At 39.3% G+C, this 21,104-nt stretch overlaps 1 protein-coding gene across 4 annotated transcripts in view; it reads right to left on the bottom strand.

The window, feature by feature from the left end:
* Nucleotides 1–16,242: 16,242 nt before the first annotated feature.
* The window catches only part of MAP7D2 (MAP7 domain containing 2), a 68,773-nt gene continuing 63,911 nt past the window's right edge, over nt 16,243–21,104 (bottom strand). For all 4 annotated transcript variants that reach the window (XM_027867554.1, XM_027867561.1, XM_027867567.1 and 1 more), the window contains one exon: nt 16,243–17,969. The gene's annotated coding sequence lies outside the window, so the exon portion shown is untranslated. The remainder of the gene's footprint in view (nt 17,970–21,104) is intronic.

Here is a 21,104-nt window from a genome sequence, read left to right as displayed (position 1 = left end):
TTTATAGAAAGTAACTCCAGGGAGAGTACATTTTTAATAGTAAGGGCAGTTTGTGGGCAATAGAACAGGAATTTCAGAGGACACAATAGAAGAGTAGGGAAGAATGAGATAGAGACACTGGAGGGACAGGCCTGACCTCTGAGAGAGTGAGAGGGGCTGGCCAGGGAAGGGAGCTTCTCCCTAGGCTGTGGGTGGAGCCAAAAAGGCATTGATATCACTCCACTTGGCCTGAGCTCTGCCTGTTTCAGCTCCAAGGAACAAGATGCTCCTTCCAGGATAAGTTCGTTACTTCTAAGACTCATCTTCCTGAGTTCAAATCGGGCCTCAGACACTTCTTAGCTCTGTGACCTTGGATAAGTCACTTAGCCCTGTTTGCCTCAGTTTCTTCATCTGTAAAATGGGCTGGAGCAGGAAGTGGCAAACCACTCCAGTATCTTTGCCAAGAAAACCCTAAAAACGGTCAGAAAGAGTTAGGCATGACAGAAATGACTGAACAACAATAACGTTTGATTGAAGGCTAGCTGAACTCTCAGCTCTGGCACTTTCCTTGAGTCCTTCCAGGATCCACAGGAGTCTATCCTTGAGTTGGTGTAGTGGGCATTATAGATCTGCTTCTCTTGAGCAGACAGGAAATGCTATTGTGAAGCAAACCTCTGCCTGTCCTATGGAACAGGCGGATAATATTCAACATCTTAGTAATACTTGTTCACCCAAGGTGTGAGCATCACCCAAAAGGGAAAATTCATAGGCCCCTCTCCTCCAACCCCAAATCAACAGTAGACCAGCCTATTTATCCAATACAGCTGTAACTTCCATCCCCAGTTAGTCGGGGAACTTCTGCTGCCAACCTCTGCTACCCAAAAAAGAGTCTATTTGCTCCTTGAATGACCTCCCTCGGCTACAACGCCGTCCTGGTTCGAACTCTCATTACAAATGCCAGACAGAGAATCCGCCATCTGCCCGGCTCACCTTCCCACTATGCCCGGCAGGCTCACTCGCACCTGTCTGCTTTTCAGAGGCCCTGCAGTGTCGCCAGCTGGCTGAATTCTGTCTCGCTAGAGCAATGGCTCCTTACGGTGTAGGAAAGCACTGAAGGCAGGTTAGGTAAGCAGCTGCATAGGGCGGCTTAAGTGGGACTTGCTGACTCCTATAAACCAAGTCTATTTACTTCACAAACCAGCAGCTCTACATACCTACTTCCTGATGTCTACCCAGGTGCTCTGGTTGGTTCTTTGAATATTCACTCCTTAGGTATTGGCTGACTTCACTTTGATCTCATGATGATTCCATACTAGACTCTCGGGAACTGTTCCATTCGTCATTCCACAATGGTTTCCATTCTGTCCTCTCCTCTGCTCTACCTTTATCTCCTCATTTACTTAGGCGTGGAACCTTCAAAACTCTGCTTTTCCTTTTACTATTTTAGTTTTTCAAAAGTGTTCTTGAAAGAACTGTCCATCTACCATTTTGATCTCTAAGGGAATCTGCCCCACCATAATCAGAGTGGTAGGAAGGCCAGACAAAATACTGTTTTAGCAATCTAGGTTTGAGGGGACAAAATCCTGGATTATTTCTATAGTAATGTAAAAGGAAAGAAAAGGATGACTGAAATATTTTAAAGGAAAAAAAATCATTGTTGTTTAGTCATTTTGACTATTTGAGGCTTTCTTGGCAAAGATACTGGAATGGTTTGCCATTTTCTTCTACAGCTCATCTTAGAGATTAGAAAACTGAGGCAAACAGGGTTAAGCAACTTGCCCAGAGTCTCACAGCTAATAAGTTACTGAAGCTGGATTTGAACTCAGGAGATAAATCTTCCTGCTTTGAGACCTGGTGCTCTGTCCACTACACCACCCAGCTGCCCCACAGATTTAGTTAAAAAAATTAACATGTTGGATATGGGAAATGTATCCTTGTATTATAGTATAATAGGTATAGCAAGGGCTATTGCCAGTTGTCCTGACCTATGTCTTGCCACTGGACTCTGATAACTCTGGAGGAGAGAATGGGGCTGATGACTCTGCACTGCTCTGCCTCACTTAAATCCAATTCACTTGCAAGTCAAGACATCACCCTGGTGATGTTACTGGTCCTCTTCTAGAATGATGGGTGAACAACAACAACGATGGGTATGGTGAGGAAAAAAATCCCCAGAACTTTATTTTCCAAAATGTTTAGTGATGAGAGGATATCATTGATTGGGAATAATCTCCTGGACTACATTTCCCAGAAGACTCTATGTCTGACTACACAAAGTGGTGGGGTCATCAAGTAAGGAGTCTGACAAGTAGAGAATGTTCTGAAGAGCTCCAGTTTTTAAAAGCAGAGCTATTAAATAGAGCCACAGGAGTGAGCAGAATGGAGAGGCAAGCTGTGGTCCATTGTGTTGGGAAGGGGGGGATAAAACTATTTGTATACATATGCTTAGTAACATTACTAAAAATATTCAAAACAAAAATTATACAAAAAAACAGAAAATGTATATACATACATATACATATACACACACGCATACATATATACATATACATATATGTGTGTGTGCGCGTGCAAGTATACGTATGTTCATTGGACCACCATAGCCACCAAAAAAGTGTGGTTTCTTTCCATGTCCCTTCAGAAAATGGAAGCTGGATTTTTGAATCAAAATATAAGAACTTTATATTTATCTCTATTGAATATAATCTTGTTAGATTCCATCTAGTCCTAGCGTATCAAGATGTTTTTGGATCCTGTCATTTGGCTTCATGTTATGTACAAAGTGGATGAGCATACCAACTGTGTCTTTATCTAAGTCATGAATACAAAGGTTAAACCGCACTGGCCAAACTCAGATCTTTGTGACACTGCACTGGAAGACTACTCTGAGTCTAGCTATTCAACCACTTAAGGGCAGCTAGGTGGCGCCATAGGGGATAGAGTGCTGCGTCTGAAGTCAGGAAGATTCATCCTCTAGAGTTCAAATCCAGCCTCAGACACTTACTAGCTGTGTGACCCTGGGCAAGTCCCTTCATCCTGTTTGCCTCAGTTTCCTCCTCTGTAAAATGAGCTAGAGAAGGAAATGGCAAACCACTCCAGTACCTTTTCCAAGAAAACCCCAAATGAAGAGTCGGTTGGCTATGACTGAATAGCAACAATAATTCAACCATTTAATCTACCATCTAGGCTACATCTCTCTATCTTTTTTGAAATAGCTAGAATTCATATTAGGGTATTTTATTAGCTTAAAGGGAATAATCAGTGAAAAAGATGACATCTGGCAAGGCGGCATATCAGCAACAAAACTCATCTACTGAACAAAAAGTCTAAATGAACTGACCTGTTTTCCCCCCAAAATGACTGATTTTCAAATTTGCAAACAAATGTTGGAGAACAATAATAAATAGCATGTAAGCGCTGGACCAGGAATGGGACGTATGACATTAAACAGAAGGCATCTGCTCAAAAGACAGACCTCACAATTAGCACATTTGCAGAGGAGACAGTTGGCTATTTTATCTGATGGGACCAATTTGCAGAACAACTTCATTAGAAAGAAAGCTTAAGCAGATAAACCTTTGCCTTTTCTCTCTGTTCTTTGAACACAATTGATGAAAGCCAACCAGCTGACAAGTCACATTTTCTGTTCATACTCTTTTGAATTAAAAAGATAAGTGAGGGCATCATTAATAATGGTATTTCATTAACTCTGAATTCACAGAGCCAATAATTCATGTTATTGTTTTTGTTCAATTGTGATTGACTCTTCCTGACCCCATTTGGGGTTTTCTTGGCAGAGATACAGGAATGGTTTGCCATTTCCTTCTCCAGCCCATTTTATAGATGAGGAAACTGAGGCAAACAGGGTGATGTGACTTGCCTAGGGTCTCACAGTCAGTAAGTGTCTGAGGTCAGATTTAAATTCAGGAAGATGAGTCTTCTCAACTCCAGGCTTGGTACTCTATCCACTGGAACACCTGGCTGCCTCTAATAACTCATATCAGATCCCAAGTTTTCTATGAAATAAAAAAACTGGACCTTCTAAAATATATTTGGACATCACTCTGGGTGAGTGGGTGGGTATAAAACACGTATATGATCCTAAGAGAGACATTATCTCTGGGCTTCTCTCTGCTAAATAGAAAATAGTAGTAATAATCATAATAGCACTAATACTAGCATTTATGTAGCACTTTAAAGTTTGCAAGCACCGTACACGTTATCTCATTTGATCCTCACAACAATCCTGTGAAGTAGGTGCTATTATTATCCCTGTTTTACAGATAAGGAAATAGAGGCACAGAAAGGTTAAGTGATTTGGCCAGGATCACACAGCTAGAGTCTGAGGCAGGATTCAGACTCAACTCTCCCTGATTCCACATCAATGCTCTATCCACTGTACCATCTAATTGCCTGTAAGAAGACATCTAAATTTCTGCCTGTTTACTAAGTTCTGTATCTAAAATAGTTTACACTTACTTAATTCATCCAATCAAAGGCAAATTATTCTTGAGATTGCTAGCAGATCTCACACCACTAACTTCAGACAATCGAGTGAAGAATTTGTCTTAATGAAATTCATGACCTAAGAAACTTTGCACTCAAAATGAGATTGAGCCTGAACAGAAGTCACATGCACTAATGAGAAAAGCAGCGTTCCACATCGCCCTAGCCTCACATAACCCGGTAATACAACTGGTTACTCCTCAAAATAGTGAATACATTATTCACGCTTTCTAGAGCATCAGCAACTTCACATAATTGGGGCAGGTGAGAATGGGAAAATCATCCTGAGGGTTAGCAAGAGGAGAGGGCTAATCTTAAAAAGAGCATGTGGGCTGCTGGAGACTTCCTTAATGACAGGTGGCAGCTCTAAAGGCCTGACCCCCTGGAGACAGGGGAAAAGCTTAGCTTCGGGCTTTCAGCTAATGATGGAGCACCAATGGGGAAAAAGACTGGCATTAGCATTGAGCTGAAAGCAATTCTTTTACTTTAGAACGTAGATTTTAAGCAGGAATCAACTATGAAGTTAAAGGTGCTGTTTAATATAGCTCCTAGATCATATCTAGTTCTAAGTTCGCATCAGGGCAGGGGTGGGTCAACCTAAGGGATGGAATTCTTATCAATCAACAAGCATTTAATCAATAATTATTTATTAAGTATCTTCTATATGCTAGGCACTATGCTAAATGCTGGGGAACATAAAAACAAAAAGTAAACAGTCCCTTATCTCAAAGAACCAAAGAACTTACATCATATCAGGCAGATAACATGTACATAACTATATATATTGAGAGAGAGAGACAGAGAGAGATGGTTTTATTGACAGGAAATTCTCAGATGAGGAAGCTTCCACTGTCCATGCTGCTTGGCATCTTCTCTGCAATTTATAGTCTCAGAAAGCTACCTAGAGCACTGAGAAGTTACATGTCTTACTCAGGATCACACAGTCGTTAGATAGAAAGCCCAGGCAGATCAAGCCTTTTCCCTCTATGCTAAATATGAGTGAACAAAGCCAGGAAACTGATAAGGCGAATTTTCTGTATATATTTCTTTGAAAAAGAAAGATCAGAAAGAAGTGATTACTTCATTAAGAATGACATTTCATTAACTCCGAGTTCATAGAACCAATAACTCCTTCTAGATGTGTCAGAGATAGGACTTGAACCCATCTTTCTTGCTACAAGGCTGGCTGTCTATCCACTAGGCCATGTTGTATGTGTGCATTTAAGTAAAATACATTTAAGTATTAAGATGTAGGCACTTATAATACATAGCTGTAGTAGTTAAGTATATTTGTGCATATGTAATTCAATAATCAGGAGGACCGTAAGAGTGACACTTTTCCCCTCCTACCCTCAGGACTGAAATTAGGGCCAGGAAGCCCAGGTCAAGGATCCCTGGACTAGGGCACCTTCTTTCTTTTATTTTTTCTGAGACTAGATGAGAGATTTCAATGGCATAGGGAACTCCTTTTGAGGCAATTTTCTTTAGCAATACATATTAGGTGGCATAATGAATAGTGCCTGAAGTCAGGAAGACGAGAGTTCAAGACCAGCCTCCAACATTGATTAGCTATGTGACCCTAGGCAAGTCATTCAATGTTTGCTTTAGTTTCCTCAACTGCGAAATAGGAATAACAATACTACCTAGGTTGTAAGGTTGTTGTAAGGATCAAGGGAGATATTTGTAAAGTGCTTAGCAGAGTGCCTGGAACATAGTAAGTGCTATACAAAAGCTTTTTTCCCCCTCCTTAATATAGATCAACACCTGCTCAGTAACTTACAGTCTTAGATACCTAGCACCTTGAGAGGGTGATTTGACCAAGGTTACACACAGAGTCAGAGGTGATATTTGAACCAAGATTTTCCTAGCTCCAGTGCCAGCTCCTATTTTACATTCTGATAAATACCATATATCTTATGTGGATTCCCCAGTGGGGAGTCATCATACCTGCCTCTTCTCTGGCAAGGCAGGACCAGTTTTACTGCTGGAAAAATACAAGGATAAGGATTAAAATGGTAAAACAAACAAATAAACAAACAAACAAACAAACAAAAGTATGGGTGATGTCTTTTGATTTGTGTGTAAATTGGATTTAAGTGAGGCAGAGTTGCATAAAGTAGTCAACCTCACTCTCTCCTCCAGAGTCATCACAGTTAAGTGATACGACAGAATCAAGATGACTGGTGATGGCTCAAGATGCAGTGGATGACCTTGATGTCTTTGTTGTCTAACCAAGCTCTAAGCACTCCACAGGGTCTGCTTCGGCCACCTTCATGACCATTGGAACAAGTTGTTTCTCATCGGCCCATTCTATCAGGGGAAGTCGTCACAAGCTTGGGGTAGATACCCCCCTTATTCACCAATGGGTTTGACACCCCTCAGTTACCCTCAACCTGGTTTAGCCTGTGTGCTGACATGGTTTACCAGAGTGTGGCCACTGTGCACACTACAGCTTCTTGGAGCCACAGGTGAGAATTACTTGGAATAGGTGGACATCAAAGGTGGAAAGCAGCCCTGAAAAGGGCTTAGCAGCCTTCACACCAGAGGCACTAGTCTTCCTTAAACACAAGGATAAGGATTAAGAAGCACTATGATTGAAATCTCTTGAGTTTTCAAGCTCAATCATCTGTCCTTTCCAGGCAGGGACATTAGCTGAGGAAGAGGAGAAAGGCATCTTATGGCTGCTTGGTAAATATGATATGTAAGTTACTTGAGGACAAATACTTTCACTATCTGTATAACTGATATCAGGAAGTACCTGACATATGCTTGGCCTCTAATAGATGTTTGTTTAATTAGATTAAGTTTCAGTCTTAGCAAAGTCTCTGGCAGAAGTTTCTGACAATTCCCCAGGATGGTCATTTAAAAGCTACCAAATCTGGCTGAAGACTTACCAATCCATGAGTGAATTTATTAATGTGGAAATACTCTTCTTTTTCCACTCATATGGGAAAGAGTTTATCAGCTCCTTCAGTAGTGCCTCAGAGGGAGTTATGGGATTTGTCCAAAGTCCTACATACTAGTAGCTGCATGAGTTTGAACAAGTCACTTAACTTGTAACTATTGGGAAATTCCTTAACTTAGAAATCCTAAGATCCTCTTAGAGAGTAATTCCTCCTATCAAGGTCCATTGGATTGGACATCAATAAATCAGGAGGGAAGGCTAGAAGACTAAACGTTTATTAGCAATAGTTGATAGGCCATTACCAGGTGGTAGTAATGGCCCAACAAAGACAGGTACACACATATACGTACAGGGTTTTACACCATCTTAGCAATACATTACAAGGCAAAGGGAAAATTGAATCAGCCTATCAGGTGAGGCTGCTTGGCCACTTTCCTTATTTGGGAAGTTGAGAGAATAGGGATAGGATGTTGGACACTTTTGGAAAGAATGTGTTAATCTTGGAGTCTTAAGGGCTGTCTAAGACCAGGTCCATTCCTCTGAGATTAAGTTTTCTCTGTAGTATTGTAAGAATGTCATGTTTGGCAGGAGATAGAGAACATTACAAAATGCAAAATGCATAACTTTGATTACATTAAATTGAAAAGTTTTTGCACAAACAAAGCCAACGCAACCAAGATTAGAAGGAAAGAAGAAAATTGGGAAAGAATTTTTATAACCAGTGTCTCTGATAAGGGCCTCATTTCTAAAATATATAGAGAATTAAGTCAAATTTATAAGAATACAAGTCATTCTCCAATTGATACGTGATCAAAAGACATGAACAGGCAGTTCTCAGATGAAGAAATTAAAGCCATCTATAGTCATATGAAAAAATGCTCTAAATCACTATTCATTAGAGAAATGCAAATCAAAACAACTCTGAGGTACCACATCACACATATCAGATTGGCCAACATGACAAAATAATAAATGTTGGAGAAGATGTGGGAAAATTGGAACACTAATGCATTGATGGTGGAGTTGTGAAATGATTCAACCATTTTGGAGAACAATTTGGAACTATGCCCAAAGGGCTACAAAAATGTGCATACCCTTTGACCCAGCAATAGCACTTCTGAGGCTATATCCCAAAGAGATCATACAAATGGGAAAAGGACCCACATGTTTATAGCGGCTCTTTTTATGATGGCAAAGAATTGGAAATTGAGAGGATGCCCATCAACTGGTAAATGGCTGAGCAAGTTGTGGTATACGAATGTAATGGAATACTATTGTGCTATAAGAAATGATAAACAAGCAAACTTCAGAAAAACCTGGAAAGACTTTTATGGTCTGATACTGAGTGAAGTGAGCAGAACCAGGAGAACGTTGTACACAGTAACAGTCATGTTGTTCGATATCTAATATTGATAGACTTAACCCTTCTCAGCAATTCAAGGATCTAAGACATCTCCAAAGGCCTTATGATAGAAAATGCTATCCATATCCAAAGAAAGAAGTATGGAGTTTGAATGTAGATCAAAGCATACTATTTGCTACTTTTTTTCTTCTGTTGTGTTTTGTTTCCTCTTTCTGGTGGTTACTCTTATTGGTTCTAATTCTTATTTACAACATCACTAATGTGAAAATGTTTAACAGGAATGTATATGTATAGCCTATATCAGATTGCGCGCTGTCTTGGGGAGGTAGGTAGGGAGGGAGACGGAGAAAAATTTAAAACTCAAAAGCTTATGGAAGTGACTGTTGATAAATCAAAATAAATTAATTTTAAAAAGTTGTTTTTCCAAAAAAAAAAAGAAAAAAGAATGTCATGTTTGGGCACTGAAGCTGCCGGCTAGTGGCAGCCTTCCTTCAAGACAGTATCAGTTCAGGTTCATCCTGTCCTTGCCAGCCTGAAGGCTTCTATTTATACCAAACCTGTTTCTCTGGCCTCTAAGGTTACTTTTTCTGGGGTGATACTTCCTCCCAACTCACAGTATTTAAGCTTTTTTTCCCTGCTTCTTCCACCAATGAATGCCTTTCAAAAAAAGACCACACAGTTCATTTAGCATGAGCTATAAGCATAAACACTCCCCTATCTACTTCCAGAGTGGGAGTTACCCATGGGATGTCCAAACAAAATTGAACACAGCACAGCAAAGATGGGAAAAACAGTGGCAATCAGCAAAAAGCCAATGCTTGTCCTCTAGTCTCTTTCCTTCAGTAAGACTTCAATGGTAAAGCTATATACCCTGTGGGTGTGAAGCAGGTGTGGGAGCACCATGGAGCTGAGTGAAAAGTCAGAAAGCAAAGGTAAGCAACGGCTGACTAACACAGCAGGCAGAGCGGTGATAACGTGGGAGCAGGCAAGCAAGGAAGAGCATCTGGGAGGCGGGAAGTGCCCAGGACCTCCAGCACCTCACCGGGTTAGGGAGATTTGTGTCTTCTGCTTCCTAAAGCATCTAGAGGTAGATGGTTTGACTTTGAGGAATGAACTATGTTTCCTTGAGGTCTCTAGTTAGGGCTTACCAGCCACGAAAGGGATTGGGCCTGGTTTAGAGAGGATCACAAGGAGGGAAGGGAACAAGCATTTATTAAGAGCCTACTATGTGCCAGGGTTTCTGGCACATAGTAGGCTCTTAATAAATGCTTGTTCCCTGAAACTCTGAGGGTCTTCCCTTCCCAGATTGATTTTTTGGTAAAGGCAAACTAGGCCATTTTTTGGTTCAATTCTTACCTAATCACTGAAGGGGCATTACCTCAAACAAACTGAGACCTGGAAAGACTTTAGCTTAAAAAGACCAAGGCTTCCCACTGCATCCAGGGCCATCTCCAGTCAGCCTGACCTATGTCTTGCCACTGGACTCTGATGGCTCCAGAGGAGAGAGTGAGGCTGATGACTTTGCACAGCTCTGCCTCACTTAAATCCAATTCACTTGCAAGTTAAGACATCACCCTCCTGATGTCATTGGTCCTCTTCAAGAACAAAGGATGAACAACTATGTGCCTGGCTCTGTGTTAAGCATTTTACAGATATTATCTCATTTGACACCCTGGGAGACTGGTGTTATTATTATCCCTGTTTTTCAGTAGAGGAAACTGATTCAGACTTAGAAGTTAAGTGACTTGCCTAGGGTCATACAGCTAGTGTCTGTGTCTAAACTTGACTCCAGTCCTGGACTGTAACATCTAGCTGCCTGTGGGAGCTCTCTTGAAGACTAGGGTGGTGAAGGGGCAGCTAGGTGGCGCAGTGGACAGAGTTCTGGGCTTGGAATCAGGAGGACCCGAGTTCAAATCTGACCTCAAACACTTGATACTTACTAGCTGTGTGACCCTGGGCAAGTCACTTAACCCTGATTGCCTCACCAAAAAAAAAAAAAAAGACTTAAGGTGGTGGTAAAGATAATCACAGTGGATATACTGATGCATTTATTTTAGGGAACCCCTAGCGAGGGCAATCCCTTCTTACCCATGCAGATTAGTAAATGCTCTGTACCTATGTAGTCTTAGGCATTGAAACGAGAATTGCCCAGGGGTATACAATCAGTGTTATGTGAAGAGTGGGACTTGAACTCAAATCTTCATGTCTGTGTCCAGCTCTCTATCTACAACTGTATGCTGTCTTGGTGATTTCCCTTATTATAGGTGGCACAAGAAGATGGAACACTGGGCAGCATCCAAAGGGGGGGCAATACTGCCCCCTGGGGGATGCTGGAACAATGAGGGGAGGTAGTAGCCTTGGGTGCAATTGGGGGGCATTGAATAAAAATAAGGGAGTTGTGGAAGCATAAGGAAAGAAGAGAAGAAAATTTTGAAAAACCGTTCATACATTTCATCTGTCGTATAACAGAGTTAAAGCCACAGTGATTATATTATTTTCCAAATAAACACACAAAATGCAAGTTATAATCAATCACTGGTCAAGTCAGCCCACAGGTCTTAACAAACAAGTTTTGGCCAATGAACATGTTGAGCATTGTCGGGAAGTCCAGCATGCATCAGCAGGAATATGTGGGTAAAATGACTTGTTTACAATACAATACTATATGGTTACCTGATGTAATATTGCATCATCAAAATTTCAATGCAGGGAAAAAAAACACTTTACAATAAATTATTAAATTTAAGATTTGTCACTCAAAAATACTTCATATTTTTTTGAAATGATGCAAATTTAAAAAAAATTGTTAAAGGATTAAAGAAAGTATATTTCCAGGGGGGCACTGAGTATTTTTTTGAAAAAGGGGCGGTAGGCCACATAGGTTTGGGAACCTCTGGCCTACAGTCAGAAGACCTGAGCTCAAATCCAGCCTCGCTTACCAGGTGGGTGACTTTGGGAAAGTTTCCTTGTCTATAAAATGGGAATAATAATAGCATCTAGCTCTCAGGATGGTTGTAATGATAGAGATAATATTTATAAAGTGCTTAGTACAGTGCCTGGCACACAGTAGGAACTATATAAATGTTAGCTATAATGTTTAAAGGGCTTCATATAGTTATGCTTTTGTAAATGAATTCCTAGAAGGGACTTAATGGAGGGTGCAGGGTGTTTTTTCCCCAAGTCGGTGGAGACATTGCTACCTAAGGAGGACTGGATAAAAACATATTAACCCTAGACTACAAAAATGGGTTCCACTATCCAGGCAGGATGGAGCCAAAAGGCATGTCACTGAAAACAATAGAGCTTAAGAAAGCCCTCAGGAACTTTGGCTACACTTGTTGCTTTTTGGAGTCTGCATGGCATATACACCCTGGTTCTTACTACTGAAGGGAATCAGGTACTGTCCACAGCACGTTCTTTGGACTCTGAAGGAATTTATCCCTTTTTCTTTTTTTTCCCACTAATCTAATGCAATTCATTCAAATGTAGTCACATGTTCTTGCTACTGGGCAACTAGGTGGTACACTGAATAGAGCACCGGGCCTGGAGTCAGGAAGACTCATTTTCTGGAGTTCAAATCTGGCTTCAGACACTTACTAGCTGTGTGACCCAGGGCAAGTCACTTAACCCTGTTTGCCTCAGTTTTCTCATCTGTAAAACGAGCTGGAGAAGGAAATGGCAAACCACTACAGTATTTTTGCCAAGAAAACCCCAAATGGGGTCATGGAGAGTCAGACACAACTGAACAAAGTGTGTGTGAACAAGCTGTCCTTTCAAAGATGATCCTATATTTCCCCTTAGCACAAATTGATGAAAGAACATATCTAAATAATGGCCCTTAGCTGTTATTCTAAAAATAGGTGATTTCACATAAAATTTCAATCCCTCTGGATGCTAATACTAACAGTTTGCATTTACTGGAATAAAATGAGGAGTATGTGCTTTGTTATCATTTTTCTGAAGTCCAGAAGGCTAATAACTATGGTCAGTTCTCCCCAAATCTACAAAGGCAGAAGTACCTCTCCAAAGACATTTTCTTTAATACTAGTTGAAAAGACTAAGCTTTTAAAATTTCTGACTTCAGCACAAAAATATACAACACCAATTACTGCTCCTGAATGCAGGATTATATTGTGGAAGGGGAATTAATTCTTCAGGTGAACCTCTGGCTCCCTTTGCCTCTACTAGCAATTAGTAGCAGAAATGAGGGACTTTATGTATGTTCCCATCATACTTTTCTGAAAATCTATGTGGTCCTGGGCTGTGACTTAAACCTATGAGTTAAAAAGCCAGGAAGTAATGGAAAATTCCTCCCCCCATTCAAAATTATTTTCACCTAGTTTACATTGTGTTTTGACGTACTAGGAGAGACAATACAAGTGACCTATAGAATCAAAGCATCTTTGAGTTGGAGGCCCTTAGACACAACACCTTGTCTAATATGTATTTGAACTGGAATCTTCCTACAAAACATTCCTAATAACTGTTCCACATAGGGTATTGTACCCTCACCTGGGGGTGCTCTGCCTAAGGAATGTAAATTTTGATCACTGAAACCTTTTTTTTTCTCTTAAGGATCATTCCTTAAGCCCAAAATCACTTTGGCTCTCATTGAGTGGCCAGCAATAGGTCCCAGGCCAAGCCCCACTAGGTCATTGTTTGGGCCCTGAATGGCTCAGTGTGAGTGTAAATAGCAATTGTTTCAGTTTTGGCCAGAAACCCTGACAATCTTCCCCTCCAAGATTTTTTTTTTTTGAGTGGGTAAAAGAGGACATTTTTTTGCCTCATTTCTCACCTAGCCTAAGTCACCAAATGGGTGTTGCCTCAGTTAAACTGAGAATTGTTAAAGACCTTAGTTTAAAAAGGCCAATATCTCCCACGGCTTCCAAGGCCATTTCTAGTCTTCCTGATCTATGTCTTGCCAGTGGACCCAGATGGCTCCAGAGGAAAGAGTAAGGCTGGTGACTTTGTACAGCCCTCCTCCACCTAAACTCAATTCACTTGCATGTCATGACTTTACCTCTCTCGTGTCATGGTCCTCTTTGAGAATGAAGGACAAACAACAATAATAACTGGTTACCTAATCTCTGCTTGGAAATCCCTGGTGATGTGAAACACTACCTCCCAGGGCATTTTATTTCACTTTTGGACAGCAGTTAGTGTCAAGTTTTTCCCTTACATAGTCAACAAGCACTTTTCAATGTGTCAGGTACCATAGGATACAAAGAAAAGGCAAAACCAAGATAGTTCCTGCCATCATGGAGCATACATTCTAAATGCTTGTTAACTGACGTAGTCAAAATCAACCTCTGACTTCTGCCCATTGTTCCTTGTCCTGCCTTCTGGGACTGAGCAGAACAAGTCAACAGTGAATACATCTCTCCAAATCTTTTCTTTTTTTCCTCAGGCTTAAGAGCCTCAGTTTCTTCAAATAAATCTTCATGTGACATTGCCTTGAGTTGCCTCACTACAACCCTACCTTGTCAATATCCTCCTTAAAACTCAAGTGTCTGGAGCTGCACACAATACTCCAGATATAGTGTGAACAGGACAGAGTAAAATTAGAGTTATCAGGTTTTGTTTTGTTCGCTTTTGTTTTATCTAGGACCTAACATTTCTTAATATAGACTAATACTGTATTAACCATTTTGGCTGCCTCAACATTGTTCTCTCATATTGTTCTGTCCATTAAAACTCCACTTGGTCATCATTAAAGACACATAATCTAATTCCCCATTATTTCCAAAGGTCCTCTTTAAAATGAGTCTCACAGCAAGTGCCTACATTGTGTGGTGGGGGTGGGGAGGACACAAAGGTATGAACCAAGTCTAGATCTGAGAGAAATCCAGAGTCTGCTCCATGGGCCAAAAATTGATCAAAGTACCAAATCTGGTGAAGTGAGATATGGAGTTTATAGCTACTTCCTTGTGGTCCTTTCACCCTGATATACTCCAAGCTCACCCTCTTTAAATTTTCATTGTCCAGTGACCCAGGACAGTCAAATTTTGGCTGTACTCTTGTGTGGATTTATCTGTTGTGGATCTCAAAATCTATTTACCAGTATCTTGCTTCAAATTCCATTTGATAACCCTCATTACCTTGTGTCCCATTTAAAAACCCAAACCCATTGTCTCAACCCTTGGCTCTAGCTTGTAGCTTTCTGTTGGGTTTGGACCATGGAATGACTCCAGCACTTAGCACAGTGACTGGCAAATAGTAAGTGCTTAATAAATGCTGCTTGTTTGATTGATTATGGTCCATATACTCTACACACCCAGCTTCTGTTCCAGATTCCGCACATCCTGTACTGCTCTGATACTACCCGTGATACTAAGCTGACAACCTATGCATTGGAAAGAATCCTGATTTTAAAGTCAAGAGATGGGTTCAAATCCCATCTCTGCCTCACTACCTACATGATCTCAGATAAGTCATGAACCTATGAACCTCTGTTTCCTCTTCAGTAAAATGAAGGAGTTAGTCTACCTATATGACCACCTATATGGTCTTTTCCAGATCTGAAATCTATGCTCCCAAGATACTATTCCTACTTTCATATAGTGATTTAGGGTTTGGTAAAACACTTGTAATACTAATTTAAGCCTCATAACCATCCCATGAAATACTTCAGATATTTCAATTTCACAAATGATATGACCGAGGCACAGAGAGGTTAAATATCTTGCTCATGGTCACACAGGTAGTTAAGTGTCAGATCTTCCTGACTCCAAGTCCATCATTCTATTGAGTATGCCCCACAGGCTCTCAACTGTATACAAATGGAGGTGCTGCTAAACTGATTTTAAAAGTGCTTGGGAAAAAAAAAACTGTTTTACTCAAAAGATTCACCTTTATGATCGTGTCTACATCATTAATTTGCTTAACAAATATGCTACTCTTGCTCAAATTCTTCTTTAGTGGATTCTGAATTTATGAGAATGGATGAGGCAGATGGGAGTACAGGTGATAGAGCACTGGATTTGGGGCTGGGAAACCGGAATTTAAATCCTGCCTCAGGCACTAGCTGTGTGATCCCCAGCAGATCCCTCAACACTTTCAGCCTCAGCCTTCTCATCTATAGAATAAGGAGAACTGACAGCACCCATCTCACAGGGTTGTTGTGAGGCTCCAATGAGATATGTGTGTGTATGTATATACATACAGATATACATACATATATATATATATGTAAAGTGCTTTGCACATTTTAAAATGCCATACAAATGCTAGCTATTAGCTGTTATTATTTATGGGCTCATTACTGTCCGTAGAGAGCTTACCATCGAAACCATTTATCTGCCCACTTTGTTCTTCTAACACTGATGATAAAAAATTTTAAATGTTTAATTATGACAGAGGAATGAATCATTGTTCCTTCTATGATAAGGTGAAGAAATAACAAGTATGCACCACTGGGGGAAAAAAGTGGGGGGTTATTTCCTGTAAACCACATAGAACAAAATACTAGCAAGCAGATTAAGACTCATCAAATGAAAATGTATTTCACTGTTAAAACATGCTACATACATCATGCAAAGGAAGGCTCTCCTTATACAGTAGGATTGGCCAAGTAAAACATCTTCAGTGGCATCTCTCAAGCACAATATAACACAGCAAAATAAACAATGAGGAAAGGATGGGAAAGTCTTCAGAAGACAAGTACCATCTTCCTCATCTGGACCTGTTCACTCACTGGAAAAGGGACATACACTAAGATAAATGCAACTATATCGTGGTAGCCATGTATTTTATTTAATATATGTACTGTACATCTATATGTACATACAAACACATACACACAGAATAATAGTTAGCTATTTCATTCTTAAACAATTGCTGGTTTTCAAAGCACAAGGACAAGGTTACTATTGAGACCATGGCATTCCAACAACTTCCTCAATATTCCAACTTTTTGTTAACATCTGCTAAAATTCTTGGTCTCCCTTGTCCTTTGAAGTACTAGGTTAACAAGGCCTCAAAGAAGAAAAGAATGATATAGTCTGAGGGTTACTTTCCACTGAAAGAAAAAAATGAAGCAAAGTGCATTTCATATGGCACAAAATGTTTATAAATGATAAGGTCCCATGGGAATTTTCCCATACAGGTGTTTCAACATATTACAGAGGGTGATGTCATTAAAGCAAGTGAAAATACTGTGCCCCTTTGGGACCCATCAGTGTCTCAGAGTAGTAGTTTTCATTGAAATGTTTAGATTTAATTTTTACTAAAGGTGGATAGAGAGACAATAACCCAAGACAGAAAAAACAAGCAAAAACAAACAAATGAAAACCCACCACCATTACCACCACCAGAAACAACTGCATTTGCTACCTGTATTAGGAATACATTATTTAAACAAACCCACATGAAACCTCAATTGTAATCTGGATAACTGTGGTCAGAAACATAAACTGTTGCACAATGTGAAAGTTAATTTGCTACAATCAGCCGCAAAGGCAGATGGGAGGAATTGTGAGAAGGTTGGAATTATCTTCTCACTGGACCAACAGATTAATAAAAAAAAAGCAAAGAGAGAGCAAAATAGAGCAAAATCATGACAATCATTTTTCAGCTGGCTAAACTTAACAGCAGCCAGGGGGGTTTCTCAATTATAGCAACTATAGAGTAAAGCATGCTATGTTTCCTCAATGAAAACTCATTTCAAAGCCTTCAATAAAAGGAAGTATGATTGAAGGGGGAGGGGGAAAGGTGGAGAGAATATGGTAGGAAGTAATCTATTTAATGCCTTCCCCCATTTAGACAAGGACAGGCATGCTGCTCAAGTCCAGGACATTTTAAATGATCTTCAGGTAAACGTGATAAATATTAAGTGTATTTACAAGAAAAGATATCTAGATATTTATGTGACCCGACTTGGAAGAATGATTATAAAGTGAACGGACAAGTTGAAGTCTCTGATTTTCTTCAGATAATGAGTAGGATATTAGCTTAAGTACTTGACCAGTGGTCAAAGCTTTAATACACAGCACAATGAAGCTTCCCTGAAACCAATCAAGGGTTAAGAGTCAAGTTTTGTATTTATTTTTAAGCCAGTTTGGGGGCATATATACCCTTGAGAAGACACAATATTACATTCAGCTCTGATTACTGGAATCCAGTGGTCAAGGATTGCAGAAGCTTCTCTAGATGATAAACAGTTCATATTTTACTGCCAGCAGCATCACAGGTCTGTATTTCCTCCATCATATACTACCTCTGTCAATTCAAAAAGGAAAAAAAAACATCAAAATAATGTCAACCAAATGAAATGTCACTAGCTCTAAGTTTATGATTCAGAATCACCTTTCCCTTTCTCTCTCTTTTAAATTACTACACAATGTAAGTACTTTCCTGCCTTTCTCAGAAGTGACACTCTTACTCGGCATTGAAATGAATTGTAAGAATTTGAAAACAGGTTATTTCTTTAGTGAAAGAATATGAACAGAGATAAAATCATTTCATGACATTATTACTGATATATTTTCCTCTAAAGGCACTACCTTCCAAGGTTTCTGCTAGGGGAGGCAGTGTATCCTATTGGAAAGAACATTACATTTGAAGTCAGAAGACCTGGTTCCTAATCTCTGTCTGCTATCTGCTGCTTACGTGAACTTGGCTAAATCACTTAACCTTTTAAGACCTGTTTCTTTACTTGTAAAATAGGGAGGTCAGAATAGATGATCACTAAGGTATTTTTCTAGCTCTAAATCCTATCAATTGGAGATGGAGTATGTAGAATTGAAAGCATAAAAACAGTTTCTTAATTTAAATGGCACATCTGGTAGCCTTTTCCCTCCCTTAAAGTATTATGCTTTAAAAAATTTTATTAAGTTTTATATATTTTATATTTATGTATTTTATGTTACATTCTAGTTTATATTATACTTTAAGAGGTTTTTATTTTTATACTAGTTATTTCACCTTGAATTCTCCCTCCCCCACTGAACCAACCCTTCCTTGTAACAAAGAACAACATTTAAATAAAGCCAACAAACACACTGATCATGTCTGACGGCATGTGTTTATGCTGAATTCCATCTCTCTGGTGCTTCACAATGCCCTAACTCCTTCTAATTGGAGAGAGGTATTTCTATTGTATGTATATCCACATATGTATGTATACATATATGCAGGGGCAGCTAGATAGCCCAGTGGACAAAGCACTGGTTTGGAATTAGGAAGTTCTAAGTTCAAATCCAGCCTCAGACACTTACTAGCTACGTAAGTAACCCTGGACAAGTTCAGTTCCTCATCTGTAAAATGAGGACATAATGGAGAAGGAGATGGCAAACCACTCCAGAATCCTTGCCAAAAACCCCCTTGGATAAGTCCACGGGAGTCATGAAGAGTCACACACAACTGAACAATAAAAAATGCATGCATGCATACATGCAAATATGTGTGTGTGTGTGTATGTGTTTGGAAGTGTGTGTATATATAATGTTTGTATATGTGTATTTGTGTATGTACATATATATATATACACACACACACATACATACTTTTTTTTAACATACAAGGGTGCTAAAAAAAAACTTCTGAAAGGGAAGCTCATGAAGTAGAAATTTTATGTTATGGTCCAGTTGAACAGAAATCTCCCCAAAATAGTTGAAACATACTATTTGGGTAAAATATTCTTCTTCTTTTGGATATCCAGGAAAATATTTTATCCACAAAGGGCCTGCCACATGAGAAACTGAAGGCATTCTTCTTGTGTGAAATGACTGCATGTAGTTGTTTTGGCTTCAACTTAAGATGCTAAAGGTGGGAAGGAAAGCAAATTCTAAAACATGTTTTCTAAATGGGATCACTATGGTTTTGGAGAAGTAAGATGACAGCTTGTGAAGGAGAGACCAACTTGGTTTAGTATATTGATATATACTCTGGTGCTTATTGAGAAAAGAATAGATGGTATTGCTCCATTGGGGTGGGTGGGGGGAGAGGAAGTATTTTCTAAAAGGAATGAAGTCAGTTTTTACCTGGTAATGATAATGCATGTTCAAGATTCCTTTCTGTTTGCGCTAGGATGTCACGTATAATTTTCCTGCTCTACTGTTTTCAGAGAAACTTTGAAATCTCACCTCAGTCCAGCATTTCTGATAATTCTTGCTATTTCCATCTGACATATGCTGGAGTGGGATAGTATTCCAAAGTTCAGGAGGAGAATGAAAATATAATGACATTGACTATAAAAGTCACTTAGCATTTCTCAAACTTTTAACATAACTTCCTAAGTCAGATAAACTAAGAGTTTAAGTTTAAAACTCTAGGGAATAACAAATCTCTATGATTGGCAACATCGTACTGAAAACTCTTAAGCAAGAGATTCTGTTTTGAGTTACTACTTTTAAACAAAAAACTATTTGATTAAACTGATTTAATATGAAAAAATTTCAACTTTTATTTTGAAAATGAGAATTAATGCTACTTATTAATAAATTGTAAAGTGACACACCATTAACCCATATTTATTATTCTACATTAAATAAATTATTGTTATCCCCGACTAATTCAATATTTAATAGATGAAAAGTTCCCTTTCTTTTCTCTCAAGTCTTAGGTTTTTGAATTTCATATCATCTTTTCAGGGTTTCTAAATGGAAAGAAGCACTAATGCTTTCTTTGGATCCAGATAAATTTTCCAAAGTCTGAACCAAGTTCTGCATTAATAGTGACTTTTATGTGGACATTATCTCCCTGATGGTCATTACATTATTATGATTTGGATGGGTAAAATACTTACCATTTATTAACTTCTGATGTTTCAGACAGAAATGCTTCATACATAAACACACACATGTACACATATGTGTCTATGTCCTTTTTATGAGATGCACATATTCATGAAATTTAAGTAAGTTGTGCTTTAAAAGAGAAACAAAATCCTAAAACATCCCAGACATAGTGTGGTATGAGGGAGCAGAGTATTAGACCTTGGGAATGTACAGACTTGGCATCTGGTCTCAGCTTTGCTTTTTGACTTGAGCAGGGAGTTGACCCAAACTAAATGTCAAAATTAAGGCCAAATTACAAGGGGCTGAGTGTCTACTGAACCAAATTAACACGTACTTAGTAAATGTTTAACAAAATAAATAAAAATACAGCATAGACAATGTTAATTTGTGGTTTTCTAAGTCAATATGCAATCTGCAGGGATCTATTTCTACTTGAATTTGACAAGAGTGGTTTAGATGACCTGCTATACTTTGAGCTATTACTATTTTTATTAGTTTCTGTTTAGAACAGTAGTGGGATCAGGCCTGTGAATAGCTGCTATGCTTCTAGCCTGGAAGGAAGGAAGGAAGGAAGGAAGGAAGGAAGGAAGGAAGGAAGGAAGGAAGGAAGGAAGGA

Source organism: Vombatus ursinus, unplaced genomic scaffold (genome assembly GCF_900497805.2).
Source record: "Vombatus ursinus unplaced genomic scaffold, bare-nosed wombat genome assembly UNPS02001419.1, whole genome shotgun sequence".
Lineage (NCBI taxonomy): Eukaryota > Metazoa > Chordata > Mammalia > Diprotodontia > Vombatidae > Vombatus > Vombatus ursinus.
The sequence above is the reverse complement of the archived record's forward strand: the minus strand, read 5'-3'. Positions and strand labels throughout refer to the sequence as shown.